This window comes from Nanorana parkeri, unplaced genomic scaffold (assembly GCF_000935625.1).
Source record: "Nanorana parkeri isolate BGI_ZX_2015 unplaced genomic scaffold, ASM93562v1 scaffold1070, whole genome shotgun sequence".
Taxonomy (NCBI): domain Eukaryota; kingdom Metazoa; phylum Chordata; class Amphibia; order Anura; family Dicroglossidae; genus Nanorana; species Nanorana parkeri.
In genome coordinates this window covers 239,814-246,752 of record NW_017307338.1, presented here as the reverse complement: position 1 = coordinate 246,752, position 6,939 = coordinate 239,814, and the positions used below count along the sequence as shown (strand labels likewise).

The 6,939-nt window shown below is 45.8% G+C and overlaps 1 protein-coding gene across 1 annotated transcript in view; it reads left to right on the top strand.

Annotated features, from left to right (window-relative positions):
* Window positions 1-970: 970 nt before the first annotated feature.
* The window catches only part of TBCEL (tubulin folding cofactor E like), a 37,964-nt gene continuing 31,995 nt past the window's right edge, over window positions 971-6,939 (top strand). The window contains exons 1-2 of the mRNA XM_018567591.1: window positions 971-1,057; window positions 3,241-3,310. The gene's annotated coding sequence lies outside the window, so the exon portion shown is untranslated. The remainder of the gene's footprint in view (window positions 1,058-3,240; window positions 3,311-6,939) is intronic.

Genomic DNA, 6,939 nt, shown 5'->3' with positions numbered 1-6,939 from the left:
ACAGGTCGGCTCTGTAGATCGGGAGGTGAGCGAACATATACCGGCGTTCGCTCACCTCTCGATCCTGTCACGGCTCTCTGCCGTGACAGGGGATGGATTCCCCCCTCCCCACTCCAATTCCGCCAGCGCTGACTGGTGGATCGGACGGGGGAGGGTACAGCTGGCTCTGCCTCTAGATAGGCAGAGCCAGCTGTCACTCACGCAGCTGGGCGGATCTCGACATCGATGTCGGGATCCGCTCCGGCATCTCAGTATACCGCGGTATACTGAGCTTAGGGTAACAGGAGGACGCTAGTTTGTGTCCTCCCGTTACCCTAAGGAGAACTATGGGGAAAAGCCCAGACCCCATAGTTCTCCTTTAAGCCCATGATACACTGCACACGAAGCGCAGACATTCGTGTGCATCGTGTGAGAGCTCGAGTAGCAAGATGAAAGACGTCATCTATAGCCAACCGGCTTACGCATAGGAACTCAATAGAGTTAGTGTTCTGACACGCGGGTTTACATGCATGAGCCAATTGGCTGAAGATGAAAGTTTTCATCTCGGCTTGCTCAGCTACATGACCTCTCCCCAGCTGACGCACGCAAGAGGAAATTGCAAGACACACTGCACGCAAAGGTCCGCACTCTGCCGCTTCCCTTTGCTCAGCACAGTTTTGCGTGCAGTGTTTTACAGCCTTTATGAGTGAACATCTGCAAACCAGCACACTTTTGACTAAACAGGCACTTCTCCTTTAATTTAAACATAGACTAAGGTTCATTATTTTACAGATGATGTGTAACAACGTGGAAATGTTTATTATGCAACAAGAGGTCATGATGCCAACTAGCCCAAGTTATTTCCCCCGCTTCTACAGCAGTAAGTTCAGAAACTCCATGTACTACAGAGACAACTGAGCGCGTCCCGGAAGCAATTCCCGCGCACGCGCCCCCTCCTCCCCCGGAGCGGTGATGCTGTATAACGCAGGAAGACGGGCACGACGCATGCGCGGGGAAATCTCGCCGCTCTGCGCCTTGTGGAGCCGCGAATCTGACAGGCGCATGCGCGGTGGGCACGGTGAATACCTGAGAGGTACTGATGTTTAGGGCCGATAGATACCGGACGGAATGCTTACGTTGGCTCAGTGCCTCTGTTGTCTTTGTAGTATTTTGGGTTTAGTGTGCAGAATAAGAATGTCATGAATTAGTTGTCCAGTCAGTGTGTGTGTTCAGTGTTAGTAAATGTCACGTTCAGTGCCCGGGGTGGGTTGCAGCTCAGGCTTGGCTCTGTATATGATATTATTGGGTTCAGTAGAACATAATAATAAAGTACATGGGTGCCCCCTTCATGTTCATGCTGTGTCATTTAATAGTGTTTAGTATTGCTGCTTGTAAAATGCGTCACCTGTCCCAGGGGTTGTAATCTTGTCCTTCCACTTCTAAGCTTTACACAGCTCTGCCACACAGCACAGCCAGGTTGTTGACCTGACATATCTGTGCTGCAAGAGAGCTTGGTCACCTTCCCGGCCCCCAGCTTGTGTCTAGACCAGGGGCAGCTGTCTTTAACTACAAATCCCAATATGCCTCTGCCCCTGGGAGTTGTGCCTGTGACTGTCAGTCTTGCAATGCCTCATGGGACTTGTAGTTCCACAACAGCTGTAGGGCCGGAGTTGCCCACCCCAGGTCTAGAAGGTCTATTTAAACCCAAGAGCAAAAATGTGTATTTATATCTCTGTATGATGTGTATATTATCAAACATTAATGTGCAGGGAGATCCCATCCTAGACGGTTGTCACCAGAACAGATATCTGTATTGAAATGTTTCTGTTCTGGTGGCAACTGTCATTTTATGTTAATGAGAATGAGTAAGAATGGGACTTCTGTCATTAGGGAAGTGGTGACCGTATGATTGCTTGCTGGGACTCCAATGGAACTTTGCTCTAGATTTTGGAGGTGCTGTCCTCTGATCTCCTATATTGTCCCATCGAACATTTGTAGTGGTCGTTAAAGCAAATCGTCCATGAACAGGAAATGTCCTCTTTACTGACAGCACCAAACACTAAGAGCCTCAGGCCTCATGCACAGTGACACAGCTAAGTGTCAGCCCGTACAGATCCGTGCGGTGTGCACGCCAGCCGTGTCGGGCTGTTCCTGGGAAGGACAGGTGCTGTGTGTGCTTGTACGCAGCAGTCTGTTCTTGCCGGCCGTCACTTAGCTTTGTGAATGAGGCCTAAATAACAACTCAGAGCATTTCAAAAATCAACACCAAACCCACCTTCCCCCCCCCCTATCTCCCCCGCACTGCAAGGGTTAAGTGCTTGTTTTGCTCTGGACTCTGGCAGTCTAAGCCCTGCTGATGTCCTCATGTGCATGCAAGGTCCATTCACTTGTAGTAGACATGAGGATGCCGAGGGACGTCGGAGGGGGGACCGGGGATCGGGTGAGTGTATCTTTACTTTAGAACCTGCACCAAAACGAGCAGTTAACCCTTGCAGTGCAGGGGTAGCCCCACTGTAAGGGTTGTTTTTTTTTAAATGGCTGGAGTTGTTATTTAAAAAAGACATTAGAAAATACGTTTGTTTTTTTTAAAAAAAGTTCCCTTGGGCCCATCTTCCAATGCTGCATGATGACATCACCCGAGCCGTCTGGAGGAGCTGGTTTGTCTATAAGAATGTGCTTCACCAACAGAAACCTGAACTTTATTTTGTCTCCCTAGACAAAACAAGCAGTTAACCCTTGCAGTGGGGGTGGTGGTGGTATGTGGCCCCACTGCAAGGGTTAATATTTGATTTGCTTTAAGAAAAGAGAACAGGACAATAATTAATACAGTTCTTATATCTCAGAAATGTAATGGGTACCTGGGAGGATATAACTATGGGAGCTACCGTTGCTGTCAGGTAATAGGAACATCAAAATGTCACAGTTGTCACTGGAACAGGATGTTGGGAGTAATCCTTTATGAGGACATTAGGGACACTTGTTCCATCGATAGCTGTTTACAAGTGATTTCTCTTGACTTTGGAAAAGATGGAAGAGGGCCGCAATTCTCTAAGAGGGGATCTCCACTCACTTCCTTTTACTTCTCTGAGACACAATGAACAGGGCTCAGGCAAAAACACTGACAGTAAATCTGAATTTGTCACACTGGATTCACAAGGAAAGAATAAGGTTTTGGTGACATGTGTACATACATTCATGTAGTATATAGTTCTTTATATGATTCAGTTGCACAGTTTGATGACATTTCTCTTCCATGTACAGGGGCAGCTGAAGTGATATTTAGGGAGAAGGGCCTACTTATGTAAAAGACAGACCAGAAGCTCTGCAGTTGGTAAGATACAATGAATGTATTGTTATCTGCAGTCATGTCTTTGAAGTTCTGTATTTGCTAATGTGTGTCATTGTTTACTCAGACTTTTCCTGTCAGACGGGATAAAGTGCACGGAAAGCTGAAACTTGTTTTGTTAGCTTTGGATATAAAACTCCTATTGGCATTTTACTGCTACCCAAGGCTCCGTTAGATAGACTTCCGCTAACTTTTTTGTGGCACTGGAGGGGGCGTGACGGGCCATTGAAGTGAATGGCACCGTAGCCACGGCCTCCGGCCGCAATGCGATCGCACGCACGGGATCTCAGGGCACATTGTGCCTGCAGTGCGTTCGGCTGCGGTGCGATCAAAATGCTGCATTGCGGCCGGAGGGCGTGACTATAGTGCCATTCACTTCTGCCCGGCAAAAAACTAAGCCGGCCGCAAAATAGATAGAATATTATTAAATAGCAATACTCCTGAAAACATTATTTGAGCAGTGCTGATGCTTGATTTGAAGTATATTAATTGCAGCAATAGATGCAATTGGGTCATAGAGTGACAGCGCTCACTTACTGTACTGTATCTGTGGAGGAGCAGTGCTGTCATTAAAGGACAGAATGTGTTAGGACTACAGCTCCCATTCTCCTCATGTCTCTAACAAATGGGAGGCATTATGTATTCTACAGAGAGAACTGGGAACTGCATAACATTCAGCAGAGATCACCAAGTCACAAGATTTCTAACAAGATCAACAGGTATTTATTTTGCACTTCTGAACAAATATAACAAAACACTTTCAATTGTAGATTTAATAGAGAAAATGGGAGCAAATGTATGAAATTCAATATTAGGATGTACATACACTTTGAACCTTGTCATTTCTACTTAGTCATGCTGAGTTTGTGAACTTATCACTTGAGTCCAAAGGGCACATAGAGATAGCAGATGAAAGTATGCAGATACCCAAATGTCACAATTCCTGGTTCTTTAATTGCAGTTTATCTATTTTGTCACTTTGGTAGTGATATACAGTGAAAAATGCTAGATATACTGTAATATACTGTATATATAATATATACAACCCCAATTCCCAAAAAGTTGGGACGTTGTGTAAAATCTACATAAAAACAGAATGCAATGATTTGCACATCTCATAAACCCTTTTTTTTTCATAATAGAAAAATAGAAAACATATTAAATGTTTAAACGAAAAAAATAAGGTCATTTTGAAATTGATGGCAGCGATACATCTCATAAAAGTTGGTACAGGGCCATGTTTACCACAGTGTAGCATCCACTCTTATTTTAGCAAAGAGATGTCTGTGTGACCTGGGTGCTCCAGGTTTCCAAAGTGTTTCTAAAAACATTGTTTGCACTGATTTATATTTTAAAACACCACATAAGTCACATAACTAATGACATCATTGAAATGACACTAATCTCCGGAGTTATATCTTAAAAATACATTCAAGTACCTTAACTATTTTAACAAAAATGAAGCTTATTTGTGTATCACTCGGCTGTAGATCCTCAAATAATCTCTGAATTGGTGCTGACACTGTCCTTCTTTCTGGAGGGTGGCTACTTTTGTTCCTCATGGTCCCTGTGTGTGTTGTAAAGTAGCCACCACTCCAGGCCCCCTCCTGTGATGGACTACAATCTCACTACAAATGAGTAAACTAAACATGAGACATTTTGGACAATTTACATTTTTGTTTATTGTCATGTGACAGTTTTTCTAAAACAATACAGAGTAATGATTTCAGGACAGTGGTGAAGAGCCAGGGCCAGGTAGTTCTCGTGAAAATGCTAAGTATCGGTACTGGTATCTGAATATATTTTATGATATACAGTATGTGTGTGTGTGTGTGTGTATGTGTATGTGTGTATATATATATATATATATGCACCGGTATCGAGTATGAGTACCAATATTTATATTTGGGTACTCGCCAATACCGGTACTTCCGGTAGCATAGAGTCGGCTTCCCAGGCAATCAGGAAGCCCAGCTGGCCAAGGGACTGGTACGTTATCGAATGTTGCTAAGGATCTATATGAGGGGAATGATTTGTCTGCAGGGTGGGGGTCGTGTCGCCATACTATCAGATTTGTTTGCCCGGCTCGACACTGATTGGCTGGGAAGCCGGCTTCCTGGCCAATTAGCATCGAGCCGGCCAAACAGCATGGAGCCAGCTTCCCAGCTCCATGTCTCCTTGCGGCACTGCTGGTCAGAGGAAATCTCCCTCTGACCGGAAGTTCCAGTATCGGGAAAGGTATCGAAGCACAAATACTCGTTATCAGCACTGATAGCAGTACTAGTATCGGTATCTGTATATATATATCCAAATCATTGGATTCAGGTGTTCCGTGAAATTTCCTTGCTACTAAGTATTCCACGGTCAACGCAGGCTGAAGCGCACAGTGCGCAGAAGTCGCCAGCTGTCTGCAGAGTCAATAGCTACAGACCTCCAAACTTTGTGTGGCCTTCAGATTGGCACAACAACAGTGCGTAGAGAGCTTCATGGAATGTAAGGCTTGGGTGCATCCAATCCTTACATCACCAAGTGTAATGCAAAGCGTCGGATGCAGTGGTGTAAAGCACGCTGCCACTGGACTCTGGAGAAGTGGAGACGTGTTCTCTGGAGTGACGAATCACACTTCTCTGTCTGGGTGATGGACGTGTCTGGGTTTGTGCATTGTGCAGTCCTTGCCAAACTGCATTGTGCCAAGTGTAAAGTTTGGTGGAGGGGGGATTATGGTGTGGGGTTGTTTATCAGGGGTTGGGCTTGCCCCCTTAGTTCCAGTGCAGGGAACTCCTAAGGCATCAGCATACCAAGACATTTTGGACAATTTCATGCTCCCAACTTTGTGGGAACAGTTTGGGGATGGGCCCTTCCTGTTCCAATACGACTGCGCACCAGTGCACAAAGCAAGTTCCATAAAGACATGGATGAGCAAGTTTGGGGTGGAGGAACTTGACTGGCCTGCACCTCAACCCGATAGAACACCTTTGGGATGAATTAGAGCGGAGACTGCAAGCCCGGCCTTCTCATCCAACATCCGTACCTGACCTCACAAATGGTCAAACATTCTCATAGACACACTCCTAAACCTTGTGGACGCCTTCCCAGAAGAGTTGAAGCTGTTATAGCTGCAAATGGTGAGCCAACTCAATATTGAACCCCACGGACTAAGACTGGGATGCCATTAAAGTTCATGTGCATGTAAAGGCAGGCGTCCCAATACTTGTAGTAGCAATATAGTGTGTATATATATATTAGGGATGCACCGATATATTGGCCGCCGAAACATATCGGGCGAAAATGGCACTTTTGGCATAATGCCGAAAGTGGCAATTTCCTGCCGATACATCGGCGCATCCGTGATTTCTTAACTCCGCGCTGGGCGCTGCTCTGTCCCAGCCGGGAGGAGAGAAACTGTGATAGCAGGCCGAGCGCTGCGGGGGGGAGAGCGCAGTGAGTGACAGAGCTGTCACAGGAGGCTGGGCTTTCCTCTCTACACCGCTCGATCAGCCTCCTGTGACAGCGTGTCAGAGAGGAGAGCAGGTACAAGCACTCAGCGATCAGTGAGTGTTTGTACATAATTGAGGACATGGTATGTTAACTATATCCTCAATTATGAATGAATG